The sequence below is a fragment of the Engraulis encrasicolus genome, chromosome 9, assembly GCF_034702125.1.
Source record: "Engraulis encrasicolus isolate BLACKSEA-1 chromosome 9, IST_EnEncr_1.0, whole genome shotgun sequence".
Taxonomy (NCBI): domain Eukaryota; kingdom Metazoa; phylum Chordata; class Actinopteri; order Clupeiformes; family Engraulidae; genus Engraulis; species Engraulis encrasicolus.
This window is the reverse complement of record NC_085865.1, coordinates 8004810-8020484: the sequence shown is the minus strand read 5'-3', so window position 1 is coordinate 8020484 and position 15675 is coordinate 8004810. Positions and strand designations below refer to the sequence as shown.

Here is a 15675-nt window from a genome sequence, read left to right as displayed (position 1 = left end):
GGCCCAATAGCCAAAGGGGGCCCTGAATCCCAGGTCTTACCTCTACAAAAAACACTTTATTTTCAATCTAAAGCTGTGTGATCCATTTGTGTTAAAATTACACTTTAAAAGGTACACTGTGTAGGAAATGGTCAAAAAAGGTACTGCAACTATGCTGCTCATTAAAACTGGGCTGCCTATTGCCAAATTTGATCTTTACATTAACGTTTACTAAGTAATAAACAAATATTTTCTAGTCTGGTCCAAGTGGTGTCATTTTTGCAGCTAAAAATGGCTATTTTTGGAAATTCAAAATGGCGAACCATGGAGAAGATCCCCCTTTTCATGTATGAAAAGTGCAATTTTTCCGGTCATAATGAATACTTAGAATTTGATGGTGGTGGGAAATATTCATGAAAAGGGTAACATTAGTGAATGGGCAGCATGAATTCTGGAAATAAACAACTAAAAATCTCACACAGTGTCCCTTTAAGCTACTGTATATTACCTTCCAATAGGGTGCATCAATAACTCCTGCTCTGCTTTTGCAGTACTGTTCCTTTGTGCCATCACAACCTCTTTGTAAAATTGCAACAGATTTAATCACTGGAGAGGAGGGGAGCCCTTGCTGTCTGGCCCAGGGGCCCATGAGGTCATTGTGATGGAGTGACCATCACTAGGGTTGTGGGTGTGTTCTAACTAACATACCAACGAGCCTGGCTCTTTGGTGTAGCGGTCAGAGCCCCAGTTTACTACTCCAGATGGTCTGGGTTCAAGTCCCAGCTGGGCAACTCTATTCCCCTTCGCTACAAATGGTGTCAGAAGTGGGATGGTACCGTGAGGCCATCGGAAGCGTACCCATTGTGTGTGAGCCGTAATTCCATGTGAGGGACCCCCAGGATTGGTGACCCCGGTGTGAGGGACCCCAGTGATGGGTGAAGCATTGATGACGGGGCACACTGGATGGGAGAAGCATGATGGGCAGTTGCGTGAGGGACACCATGAGTGTGTGAAGCGCACTGGTGTGCTTCCTGAAGGGGAAGGCAGTGTGATGGAGTGACCATCACTAGGGTTGTGGGTGTGTTCTGACTAACATGCCAACGAGCCTGGCTCTTTGGTGTAGCAGTCAGAGCCCCGGTTTACTACCCCAGAAGGTCTGGGTTCGAGTCCCAGCTGGGCAACTCTACTCCCCTTCGCTACAGTCATAATCTGTACCCGGGGTCTGACCCAGTCAGAGCAGCACAGCTGACACACTGGCTAAAGCCAGGTGAGAGAGTGAGGCACACTCCTGCTCTGCAACTTTCTCCCAGCTCTCCAAGCAAGCAATGGCTGATGTTTCCAACAGCTGTGACATCTACGTAGACAAGCACACATGTTCACTTCACACAGATAATGTGCTTTGCGCGGCCGGGACCTTCAACATGTGTTGTTGAGCCATCTGAGAGCCAGTGAAGTGAAAATCCCTGCAAAGCCAAAAGGCTGTCGCTACATATTTGACCCGTTGACCCCTTAGACTGGAAATTGACTTTCCTGCACCGACTTTGTCTTGTGTGATTACATTTCCTCCTGTCTCGTTCTATTATAAGAGTTGAGAGATTATAAATGTACTGTGTATAAATGTATTGACTATTATAGGTCTGGATACACAACATGACTAGGTATGACAATCTGTTAAAGGGACACTGTGTGAGATTTTTAGTTATTTATTTCCAGAATTCATGCTTCCCATTCACTAATGTTACCTTTTTCATGAATACTGACCACCACCATCAAATTCTAAGTATTCATTATGACTGGAAAAATGGCACTTTTCATACATAAAAAGGGGGATCTTCTCCATGGTCCACCATTTTGAATTTCCAAAAATAGCCATTTTTAGCTGCAAAAATGACTCTACTTGGACCATACAAGAACATATTTGTTTATCACTTAGTAAACTTTCATGTAAAGATCAAATTTGGCAATAGGCAGCCCAGTTTCAATGAGCAGCGTAGTTGCAGTACCTTTTTTGACCATTTCCTGCACAGTGTCCCTTTAAAGCTACTTTTCTTACGCCAGCAGTTCCTTAGTAACAACATACACTTGTATGGACAATAAATCCATTTACTTTTCCTGAGAATTTCAAATTGAAATGTAGGAATTCTAATATTTGGCGATTGGAGGGCGGCAGGGTTGCGGGAAAAAATCTTCAAAAGGGGCTCTAGCAGAAACGATTTGGGAACCACTTTCTTTGGGCGGTCTGTGCTACACACAGATGATGGGCTATTATTGCAGGTCAGTAAACGTTTTTCTTTCTCTTCTCTTCTAAAATTTGATTGCTTTTTCTTGTACCGTGCTGCCTTGCCTTTTAGCCTTTTGAATAGGTGGGAGTACAGTATAATGAGTATTTGCAGGTCAGTAAACGTTTTTCTTTCTCTTCTCTTCTAAAATTTGATTGCTTTTTCTTGTACCGTGCGGCAAGGCCTTTTAGCCTTTTGAATAGGTGGGAGTACAGTATAATGAGTATAAAAGTCTTGATTTTGTTGTGGCTCCTAACAGCTGTCCCCTGTGTGTGTGTGTGTGTGTGTGTCCTGGCCTCACTGGTCCTGTGTGTGTGTGTGTGTGTGTGTGTGTGTGTGTGTGTGTGTGTGTGTGTGTGTGTGTGTGTGTGTGTGTGTGTGTGTGTGTGTGTGTGTGTGTGCGTGTGTGTGCATGTGCGTGAGCGTGCATGCTTGTGCATGTGTGCGCGGTGTGTGCGTGTGCGTGTGGTGTGGTGTATGTGTATTTGTGTGTGTGTCCTTTTATTGAATCCCTACTCCTTGCCTCTCTCTGCTTAACCCATATTAGCCGGAGCCCTTTTTGGGAAAGGGTGCCCTCTGTTTATTATATCCTAAATATCTCAGCCTCCGAAGGACATAAACACATGAAATAAGTTGCATTTAAAAGCTAGGACCCTCCTTTTGCATTAGAATGTGCTTATACAGCTCTAACATACCGACATTTTTAATAAAAAAAAACCTCAAGATCTCAAGAGCCTGAATGTGTATGCATCTCTAGGATAAACTGGGTTAAAGTCAGTGGGGCTGGCTGAGCGACTGACGGCCGGCCGGCGGTACAGAACAGTGCTCTGCTGTTCACTCACTTTTATCTGCAGGACTTCCTTTGTGTCGCTAGCTGCCTATAGTTTCTCTGTAGTGTGTTTGTGTGATTGTCTTACCGCTAACTCGACTCGCTCAGGGGAGTGTGTGCCAAGGGGGAGTGTGTTGGACAAGTGACTGTTCTACTCCTGCTGTTAGACAGAGCCCTTTCCCAGTGACGATATACAAAGTACCATTACCAGTACGTTCATTAAAATGGTCAAAACTGGTAACTCATTTCAAGAAGGTAGGTCTGCTGCACACTGTGGAATACGCTCTAAAAAATTAAACTTGTTAAATTAAAACAGCAACTCCAAACTTTTTTTGGAGCTTATTCCACAGTGTGCAGACCTACCTTCTTGAACCGTCTGATACTTTTGTCTGGCACCTGCAACAAGTGACGTTGGATGTGCGCACCACCCTACCCAAAACAAAACTGGTAGCTGCCCATAGTTTAGTTTCGAGAGTCCCTCCCTAGTGCCGATACACAGTACATGTACCATTACCACTATGTTCACTGATATGGTCAAAACTGGTGGCTAGCCAGATGATCTGTCTGTAGTGTTTTTGTGTGATTGTCAGCACTTAACTCATTGTCAGCAGGGGCAGCCGTGGCCTAGTGGTTAGAGAGTTGGTCTTTCAATCTAGGGGTTGCAGGTTCGAATCCCACCTGACCTCTCCCTACATCTATGGCTGAAGTGCCCTTGAGCAAGGCACCTAACCTCACATTGATCCAGGGACTGTAAACTGTAAATCGCTTTGAATAAATGAAAGCGTCAGCTAAGTTCAATGTAATGTAATGTAATGTAACTTGCTTAGGGACTCTGGATAGAGTGCTGCTGTAGCCTACTCCTCCTCCTGCTCTCAGAGAGCCCTTACCTTACGAAGTGCCGACAATACCATGGCACCCAGTGGTGTAGTCTACTTTTTTATGGTGGCTATACTGTATATTTGAGCATTTTTTGAAGTGGGTATACTGTATATACGAGAATTTTTTGAAGTGGGTATACTGTATATACGAGCATTTTTTGAAGTTGGTATACTGTACATATTTGTGCTATTCAAAACAATGGATCAATCAATTTTAAGTGGGTATACTGAAATCCCTGAAATTTAGAAGTGGATATACTCCGTATACCCGCGTTCTACGTAGACTACACCACTGATGCCCCTGTAGCTTAACCCCTTAATGCACGCCGTACCATCTGAGGCACGCTGTAATAGTCATTGAAAGGTTAATTACCATAGTACTACTCTACAATGACATAACAGAGGGCCTTTAGTAATGCACTACGACTCTGTCGTTGCCATTCTGGTAACAGCAAATGTATAATGCTGTGTTTTAACGGGTTAAATTGTTTTTTTTTCCTTCAAATTTCTTACATATTATTGTTATTATTATTATTATTATTTTATTTTCATTATTATATTATTAATATTATTATTATTATTATTACTGCCATGACATTGACTTTCCAAGATTGTCTGCAGATGTGTGCTACATGTCGCCAACACCCACAGCGCTGTCTGTGCTGTCTGAGTCCTTTCATAAGACTCTCAAACACGATACACGCACACATACATGCACATGCACACGCACACGGCCACACGCACACACACACATACACGAAAGCATGCACACACACACACGCACACGCACACACACACACACACACACACACGCACACACACACACACACACACACACAGATATACACACACTGGTACACTACACACACATCGACCCACATGTGTGCACACACACAAAAGGAGGCCTGTTGCAGCTTTGCCTTTGAACAGGCATGTTACCAATTTCAGAGAGGCCACAGACAGTGTGAGAGGAAAAAAAGGATGAGCAGGCCGTAGACAAGATGGATGTTCGAGACGAGTTATATCCCTCCACTCCGCTCCACTCGCACTATTTCACTTCACATCAGCACGGATTCACCCAGCAGCATAAAATGAAACACACATGGCTACTTGGCTCATCACACTGTACAGCATACTAGGGATGCACCGATACCGATACTGGTATCGGTGTCGGCACCCGATACTGCTCATTGTACTCGTACTCGTACTCGTCAAGCACTTGCCGATACACAAAACACACAATACACAAAACAATGCAAAATCTTGTCACGTTCTGTGGACGATACACAAAACAATGCAAAATCAAAGTCACGTTCTGTGGACTTGAAAGCAGCATGAAAAAAAAGGGCCACCTCATATGTTTACTAACATTTAAATCTACATGGAAATGGACAATAAAAATATCACAGGTGGAAAAAAACAAGGCCATGCATTTATTTTCATTGTATTTTGGTGATAAAAGGTATCGGTATCGGTACTCGGTATCGGCAAGTACACACATTAATGTACTCATACTTGTATCGGTTTTCAAAAAAGTGGTATCGGTGCATCCCTACAGCATACCATTGAAACTGCATGCTGACATAGGCGACATGTGGTGGGGTGCAATGCGAGCCCGCATCCTAAAAAATGTTGGCACTTTTGGGGAACTTTTTAGGGAGCTTCAGTTTTGGGGAGGAGGATGGTAAACCAACCCTTTCGAATAGGCTACATCAATTTGCTGTGCTGTTTTCCACGGTTCTGATGATACCCAGAGCGCATACTTCATTGACGTAATTCATTGCTCACAAAGTCACAAACACTCCCGCTCTGTTTCCTGATTAGTCTACCAGAGACAACCACGTTGGTAGAGGCACTATAACCATGACACCACGTGAATGAAAATGAATGAAAATGTGTGTGTGTGTGTGTGTGTGTGTGTGTGTGTGTGTGTGTGTGTGTGTGTGTGTGTGCGTGTGCGTGTGTTCTGTCTTTGGCTAAATGTATGTGTGTGTTATGGTATATGGCTAATGTATGTGAAATTATACCGTATAATTTCACATACATTATACGTGTAATGTCTTGTGCATTCCGTATTTATGCATGTATGCTACTGGACACCTTCATTTCCCTCAGGGTTAATAAATCATACTCTACTCTACTCTGCATTACTTTTGCAAGCTGCAGTTTTGGATTGACACAAAGTTCCCTGGCATTCTTCTATGGCTGCCTTTAGTGTTGGGAGTGTTGTCCAACTTCTGGCTTGGTCCATTGCTAAACTCAATTTGAATTCTGCAGCAGTGTGGTTTGTGAGGGGGGATGTTTGGCATTGGCAGACAGACTTGTTTGAGGAAATAAATTGGACCGTGAACCGACTATTTGCAGCTTAGCGTCCACTAGACGAAACAACAAGCCATTGGTAGTCATGCCAACTGCTGTTGGGATAGTTTACTCGCAAGGAGAGGAGAGAACAATAGTTTGGAAACCTTGAAGACATTAAATATCCCTCCTGTGAATTACAATACAGAGACCGGGCCTCTGTCTCGGATTACACAGAAATTGCAGCCACCCCGACTCCAGATGGGCGCCCTGGTCTAAAACTATACCCGTCACAGCACCACACGTCAATTCGACCATGAGCTATCCGTGACACTGCATCAGTTCACACCAACTGTATCCATTCCAGCTCCACCGCCGTCTTTCACCCCCTGACCCATGACTTCATTGCCCTTTGGTGTTGATGGGATTGGCCAACATAAAAACATTGCAATTTCTGTAGATTTCTTTATGTGATTTTAACATTTTTGACTCAATAAAAACTTGGTCACAAAAAAAGCATTGCGATGGCATTTGTAACTCTACAACCAAAACCCTTTCATGTCAAGGTTCTTTTTTTTTTAGGGCTGGGACTCGAATTAATCTATATGCTTTGAAATTAATTAATCAAATTGTTTGCATTTTAATCGCATTTAAATATCTGACTTGTAAACAGTGAAAAGTATATATTTTTAAACATGGATTTTGAATAATGACAATAAATAAGCTTAATCTAAAAATATCGTTCATTTTTAAAAGAAGAGAGAACTCTTCTCAATTTCAGCAGACTGTTCACCATGAGGCGAAATGCTGCCCTCCACACTGGTCTAATCCAGAACTATGTAGCTATATTATAGTGCGATTAAAATGAGTTATTTTTTTTAATCGCGTTCATTTTTGTGTGATTAATTAATCGAGATTAATGCATTAATGTCCCAGCCCTATTTTCTTTTTATAAGGTTGTTATTAATAAAATGGCAATGGCCAATCAATGGCCTCTGTTACATAAGACAGTGCGTAATGTCATAGTGATGTCATAGTAATGTCATAGTTTTTTTTTCAGATTAGAGCTCAGTATAAGACTTGAAGTTTTAGTATAAACAGTGCACTATATGATGTGATTTTTTTCTTTATGGCACTGATATAATTTTCCTTTACATTGGCTACAGTTACATGATGGTTTTGATTCCGAATTAATAATTTAGAATTAAATAGATCAGTCGAGTTTGCTTTGATCTTCCATTTAATTCCGAATTAAGAGGTGTTTACATGACGTTCTCAAAGCGGAATAAAGCTTTATTCTCAATTAAAGTCAGTTAATTCCGAATTAAATGTCTCACGTAAACGTAGCAACGCGAGTTAGTCTTTAGTTATGTCACAGCGCCACTCTTCTCCTTTTTAGCATCTGCAGCCATCCAACATCAAAGGACCAGAAATAAGCCTTCAAACTATATTGTGTTATTCTGACTCTTTGGTTTTTTTTAGTTAAGGTTTAATTTAAACTAAATCGAGCATTTGCTTTTCTTCAAGAACTGAGAATGTCAAATAAAATCAATCAATCAAAACAGTGATCTGAATGGCTGACTATTTAACCTGCACCAAAGGGCAACAGTATGACGTGGTCATTAGCAGTTTGGTAACAGCACGCTTATAATTGAAGCTCTCACTGAGGTGCCTTTCACAGGCGCAGAATACCTCACTGCAAAATAAGTATATAGTATGTTTCAGTTTCCACTTTTTCCACAGAGCAGTTTACAGGAAATTAAGTTCAGGGTGTATCCCTGGAGCGGTATGGGATTATGTATCTTGCTCGAGGGCCCTTCTTCAGCCATGCATGATGGCATGATGACAGGAGACCACCCACATTCCTCATCCTGATTTGGGTTTCCAACCTGCTGCAATGCTGCAAGGATCAAGCCTTAATCATTAGGGTTAGGCTGCCTGCCACATCCTGAAATAATAACAATCTTTTGCCACCTCCTCCCACTTAGAGAGTCAATGTAACACCTTCTACAGCAGTGGTTCTCAAATCTCAACCTTATTTCAATAAACGTCCCCATAGGCCTCCCAACGCCCCTTAGACCTCATCATGAGCCTGCCAACCCCCCCCCCCTTAGTATTAAAAAATAAAATGGACTAATGCTGCGCAATGACAACTCAGCCCCGCTCCCTCTCAGCTGTACCCTTCTCAACGTGCTGATATTTACACAATATTGGGAACTCTAAAGAATAAAATGAACATTTAAATAGACATAGACTATAACGAACATAATGAAAGTGCTATTTAAAAAAGAGTGATTTTATCTCACTTAGTAGCACTTCTGTAGCCTGGCTCTCGCGCAGACCCTTCACGCTTCGTGCATCTTCGATAAACTTTGTGACCTCGCATCTGCGTGAGAACCAGGTTAGCACGTCTGCCCATCTCTCCCATCCAGGTTGGAGTGAGGCGAGGTGTGGGGTTGTGGGTTCATGGCTCTGGACTGTGTGTGTAGCATGGCCTCGGTCACAAAGGTAGGCATGAACCAACACAACACTACACTACACTACATGTGAATCACCATCTTCACGTCATCCAACGGGCAACACGTTTATCCCACAGAATGGGATTTCTTGGCCCTACCGTGGCTGATATGGTAGGGCACGCGTTTACCACTCGGCCGACCCGGGTTCGATTTCCGGTCCGGGTCTTTTGTCTGTCCTTCCCCAACTCTCTCTCCCAGCTCACTTCCTGTCTCTCCTTCACTATCCTGTCTCACAAAAAAAAACAATAAAGGCTGAAAAGCCCCAAAAATACTTAAAAAAGAAAAAAAAGAATGGGATTTCTTTCTTTATACCTTTATTTCTTGCCTCTTAACAAGGCAAGTTCACATGTCTCCCTCTGTATGTTTAGGGACATCTGAATGCATTGACTTATCATCATCATCTGACAGACTGTATTTATAGGGATTGTGGAAATCTTGTTGGCTTCAACAAGCTGCTAGTGATTTCTACTTTTTTTTCTTTAGTAATGTCTGCCAATCTTGCTCGTTTGCTCGTGCCTTACCACAAGTTTCATCATCCTGCTCCATGCTAGTGTCTCAGGTTATCACTGTCTGTCTGGTGAGGGCAGCGTGTTGCAAAAGCAATGTAATTTCCGCAACTGCCTGGAGAATAACGGAACAATATCTTTAATCGCTGTTGAAACCTTGTAAGTAGTGTACAGCACTTCTATGCGGTGCGGCTCTATGCCTCGACTGACTATTCCCTACTGCACAAAGACATCACTTGTTTCACTGTATGCCATGTATAGAAAAAGGGCACGGCACACACACACACACACGCACGCACGCGCACATGCACGCACGCACGCACGCACGCACACACGCACGCACGCGATGCCATGGCATGGACTCTGTTTTTCAAAGATTGTCTGCAGATGTGTGCTACATGTCGCCAACACCCACAGTGCTGTCTGTGCTGTCTGAGTCTTTTCATAAGACTTTCACATAGACGCACACACACAAACACACACACATGCACGCACGCACACACGCACACACGCAAGCACGCACCCACGCACGCACACACACACACACACATATCCAGAACATCCAACTAACTCTCAAACATATAGACAAAATGAATTAAAGGAGGGCGTGAGTGCAGTGGCTCACTGAGCTAACACTCCATACCCAGCCTGATCTCTCAGAATTCCGTGGAATGGACACGGATCTTTAGGACACAAAATCCGTGTCAGTTTCACAGATTTTGCCAAAATTCTGTGCCCCTGGACACGGAATTGTTTTCCGTGATTGACTCACGGAAGTGCTTTCTATATTCCAAAAAATCCATGAAACTGACACGGATTTTGTGTCCCAAAGATCTGTGTCCGTTCCACGGAATTCTGAGAGATCATGTTGCCATACCACCACACTGGGGACCAGGGGTGCATTTCTGGAAACCAAAGTTGCTTACTGCTTTAGCTACTTTGTTGTTTTCAATGCATTTTTTCCCATTGGCAACTATTGAAGTTGCTAACAGGCTAACAACTTCTCTTTTGAGAAATGCACCCCAGAGTTGGATTTCAACCCGAGGGCATTTCCTGATGATCTTTCCCCACTCACTTCCTGTCTGTCTGTCTTTCTCACTGTCAAAATAATACTTTTATGAAATTAAAATGAATTTATGATTAATTGAATAATGAATTGATGAATGAATTGTTGATTCATTATTATTTATTCCACATACATCACTTGTCACTGCTGACCTACATATGAGATATAACTTGATACGCTGAGCAAAAAGTCTTTCATGACTCCTTATGATATAAAAACTTAAATCTGTCTGCAATACATTTCATGTTTCCCCAAAAATATAACGCTGAGAGAATTATTATTCATGTCAAGCAACTGGTGAATTCCTGTGGTTTGGGAGAACAACACCAGCAGAAAATGAGTGACCATGGGGGAGAAAGAGAGGGAGGGAGAGAGAGAGAGAGAGAGAGAGAGAGAGAGAGAGAGAGCGAGAGAGAGAGAGAGAGAGACATAGAGAGAGAGAGGGAGAGAGGGAGAGAGGGAGAGAGAGAGAGCATGGGGTCTCTCGGTAGAAAAAGAGAGAAGGAGCATAAAGTCTCAGAGGAAGAAGCAGAGAGAGAGAGAGAGAGAGAGAGAGAGAGAGAGAGAGAGAGAGAGAGAGAGAGAGAGAGAGAGAGGAAGAGAGAGGAGAGAGAGAGAGAGGGAGAGAGAGAGAGAGAGAGAGAGAGAGAGAGAGAGCATGGGGTGTGTCAGTATAGTAGCAGTGTGGTATCCCCGGTAGCGTGGGAAACAGCCCCGTTGGCCATTCATACTAGACCCCATGACCTCCTCTCTACTCAAGGCACACAGACACAGGGCTGGAAATACACACAGGCACATGAAGACACAGACACACACACACACACACACACACACACGCACGCACGCACGCACGCACGCACGCACGCATACACGCACGCAGGCACGCACACACACACACACACACACACACACACACACACACACACACACACACACACACACACACACACACACACACACACACACACACAGAAACACAGGCGCATGAACACACACACACACACACACACTCACACACACACACACACACACACACACACACACACACACACACACACACACACACACACACACGCACACACACACAGAAACACAGGCGGCACACACACACACATGCATAGAAACACAGAAACACAGGCACACATGCACGCACACGCACACACACACACACACACACATACACACAGGCGGCACATACACACACAGAAACACAGGCGGCACACACACACGCGCACATACACATGCACAGAAGGCACACATGCACGCACACGCACACGCACACTCACACGCGCGCACACACACACACACACACACACACACACACACACACACACACACACACACACACACACACACACACACACACACACACACACACACACACACACACACACGCACAGAAAATAGAATGAAAATATAAAAGACCGGCATCATGCCTTTCCGTGCCTGTGGTCTCCTGTTGTTTATGTGATAATGACCCTCTCCTCTCCTCTCCTCTCCTCTCCTCTGCCCAGGACTGCTCTGGGACCACAACCCGACCTCCCCGCGATCACACAGACCGCGGATTTTACAGTAGGATGTGTTCTATTGTTTGTCAATGAAAATGAGCGGATTACGCGTCTAATATCAGCGCAAGGCGGGTTGCGGATTCTCCACCTCTCCGCGCCGGGTGGATCGAGTTGAAAAAAGTTCAACTCAAGGCGGAAAACCCGCAGCGGATTTCCAGATGTTCAATAGGGGACCGTTATCAACATTCATATCAGATTCACTATCCAACATTAGGAGAGCAAGAAAAGAGCTCGCCTTATATTCTATTCATTTTACATAGATGAATGCACAACGCATTTTGCGTATGTTTTCACAACATTTAATGACACAACACCATCGATTAGGCTACGTTGCGAGTGGCAGTTGAGTCGTTACGTTGCCTAGTCACCGCATTCGAATGGGCAGTGGATCCGCGCTCGTTGTGGTCACTCACTTCTGATTAGTCAGCTGGACGCGCATCGCAGATTGTAGGCAGACATCCGCGGTCTGTGTGATCGCGTCCTTATGATGTGCAGAGTCCACTGTACTAAGGATGCATTGTAGAGTTGGGCCGCCCCTACATCTAAACTGTGGACTGGGCCGCCCCTACATCTAAATTGTGGACTGGGCCGCCCCTACATCTAAATTGTGGACTGGGCCGCCCCTACATCTAAATTGTGGACTGGGCCGCCCCTACATCTAAATTGTGGACTGGGCCGCCCCTACATCTAAATTGTGGACTGGGCCGCTCTCTAGGAGAAAATTTGAAACAAAAAAAAACAAAAAAAGCATTGCCCCCTGATGACTGTTAGCAGCACTGGGGAAATGCCCTGTATCAGAGGAGTAGATGTGTGCACATCCCACCCGATGGGCCAGGTGCAGGACAATGAGAGTAAATCCAAGTGAAAAAGAAGTCCGCGACACTGCTTGTCTTACTGTGTATTTAATAGAGCAATGTTTCGACCTTCAGGTCTTCATCAGGCAAAGTGTGCACTGAAAATGCCCTGTATGCCAGATTATAGTCCAGCCATGCAGTGGGCTGAATTTCAGGATTTTTCGCCATGCTTTCCCCGTGCCTGTCGCATCCTGTACTTTATGTGATAATGGCCTTCTCCTCTGCCAATATATTGCCGGGCCGGTCTGCCAGCACACTGCCACAAACTCACTTTAAAGCCCCACAGTCCTTCATTATTAGAAGTTCATTTCTTTGTCTCTGGCTTCACGAGACGAGTATGGATGCGCGGCTGAGCACAATGACCTACTACGGATATAAATGGGATTTATGCAACGCTGACAAATAAATTATCGCCTCGGGCTCTCCTGAGGGAGTAGCCATAAATTATGTTTAAATTCCACCCTCCTCCCCGCCTCTGTCCGCCCTGATCTAGAGTTTCTGCAAGCCAGTGATTAAAACTGAGATAGTGTTACTTTGTGCTGCACACGGAGAATGAACGAAAGAATGTAAAAAGCAAAGACAAAACAAATGTATGTCCAAAGATCTTTCAGGTTTTAACTTCTGCTTTTCCACCGAGCAATTAAATTTGAATAGTATTAGGATCAGTATCAGTAAAATTGTTGTAGAAAAGCTGTGCTGTCGACAACAGTTCTCGTTTTTATATTACTTACTGTGATAACATGACACACAGAGAGATGTTTCGGCCTAAGCCATCTTCACTAAGTATAATGTGGCTGTGAAACAACTTTGCTGGGGTGCATTTCTCAAAAGAGAAGTTGTTAGTATGTTAGCAACTTCGGTAGTTGGCAATGGGAAAATGCATTGAAAACAACAAAGTAGCTAATGTAGTAGCCTAAGCAACTTTGGTTTCCAGAAACCCACCCCTGCTTTGCATTGAAAACAACAAAGTAGCTAATGTAGTAAGCAACTTTGGTTTCCAGAAATGCACCCCTGCTTTGCATTGAAAACAGCAAAGTAGCTAATGTAGTAAGCAACTTTGGTTTCCAGAAATGCACCCCTGCTTTGCATTGAAAACAACAAAGTAGCTAATGTAGTAAGCAACTTTGGTTTCCAGAAATGCACCCCTGCTTTGCATTGAAAACAGCAAAGTAGCTAATGTAGTAAGCAACTTTGGTTTCCAGAAATGCACCCCTGCTTTGCTATATTTCTATGTGATAATTTTACTTTTTCAGAGTATGTGCTGCACACAGCGAATGAACAAAAGAATGTACGTAAAAGCCAAAGACAAAACAAATGTACATCCAAAGATCCTTTAGGTTTTAACTCCTGCTTTTTCACCATCTCTGGTACTATATATCCTCATCTGTTGCAATGAGGTTCTTATAGCCACAATAATGAACAACATGTCTGTTTTTTTTAAAGAAGAATTCCGCTCAACTCCAAACTGATTTGTTGAAAAGGTCTTCGGGTGTGCGCAACTGGATCAGTACATTTGTGGTAGAAACACTGCACTCCTGGCATCTCATCTGCAGTTATTGTTTTTATATTAGGCTATTTATTGCAATAACATGACACACAGACAGACGTTTCGGCCGAAGCCATCGTCAGCAGTATAAAATGTGTCTGTGAAACAACTTTGCTGCTTTGCTATACGGTATGTCTCTGTGAGTTGAAGGAAACCACGTTCAGATATTCTGTCTCTGACATAAAAGGGTTTGGCCCCAGAGCCAGGAAGTCAGATAATGAAGTAGGGGGGGATGTTGTTATGAGGAGGGGAGATGTCAGAGCCTGGTCTGTGCGCATGGCTGGATTGGCCATATGGCATACAGGGCATTTGCCCGGTGTAGGCTACTGTTGACGATTTTGGCCCAGACCTCCCCTCAATTGCACTGCATTAGTCTTCATGTTGCTACAGCAGTTCCATCCAAGATAGTCAGATATAAATTAAGCATTTTGGCAGCATTGTTGTGGTCAAAATAACTCATATGAGAGTTTGACTCTGATGAAGACGCACTGCGCCGAAACGTTAGTCATGCTCGCACCACAATAAAATCAGAAAAACGTATCCTGTGTGCTCCAGTCGTCCTTGGCCCAGTCTCCTTTGAATTGGACCAGCTTACACCAAACTGAATACAGTCCCAGACTGTGAGCACCAAGAAAGCTAGAGCGCAAGTGACCTCCTTTCCTCATATGAGTCATATTAGATTAGGTCTACAATTTCTTGGTCCCTGGCTTCATTGTCTCCCTCAATGCCTTGTGGACTGGTCTTGGCTGATAATGCCCGGCCTTAAATGTTGTCCCCGTCCAGCCCACTCTGTCTGTGTGTCAGCAGCCTTTCTGTTCCTGTCAAAGAAACGGGGTGAAAATGGTGCCTTTTGGCTATAGCAGAATGTAAGGAATTCTCCTGAGGGAAGGATATAGCCTGGTACGTACGCCTCTCCTTTTTTTTTTCTTCCTCTTTTTTTTTGGGCAATGCCAGGTGTCTGGTAGACCCTTTTCAAACAAAATAAATCCATGAACTAGCATCCCTTCATAACACATTGTGCAATCTTGGGAAGCCTTTTGAAATCAGATACAATTAATATTTATCCGTAAAAATCAATAAGATATTTTCATGCTTTTACTGTGGACCCTTTTTGCTTGGTTTTGCTGTTTCACCACAAAGTCCAGAAAATGCATTGACTTTTGAGTTGCCTCTGTTTAACATTTGGAGATGCCATTGTTTATATAAGTGGAAAGTTTATAGGTTATAGGTTTATAAAGATTTATAGATTAACATTCTCTCTCTACTCTCTTTTGTTGCAACACATAAACATCCCATGTCGTGCCTAAAAAAATATTCAATTGCATCTCTGTGTAATACATAAATCAGAAAATG

The 15675-nt window shown here is 43.5% G+C and overlaps 1 protein-coding gene across 1 annotated transcript in view; it reads right to left on the bottom strand.

Moving 5' to 3' along the window:
- dipk1c (divergent protein kinase domain 1C) overlaps positions 1-15675 on the bottom strand; it is a 32093-nt gene that overhangs the window by 11842 nt on the left and 4576 nt on the right. The window lies entirely within an intron of this gene.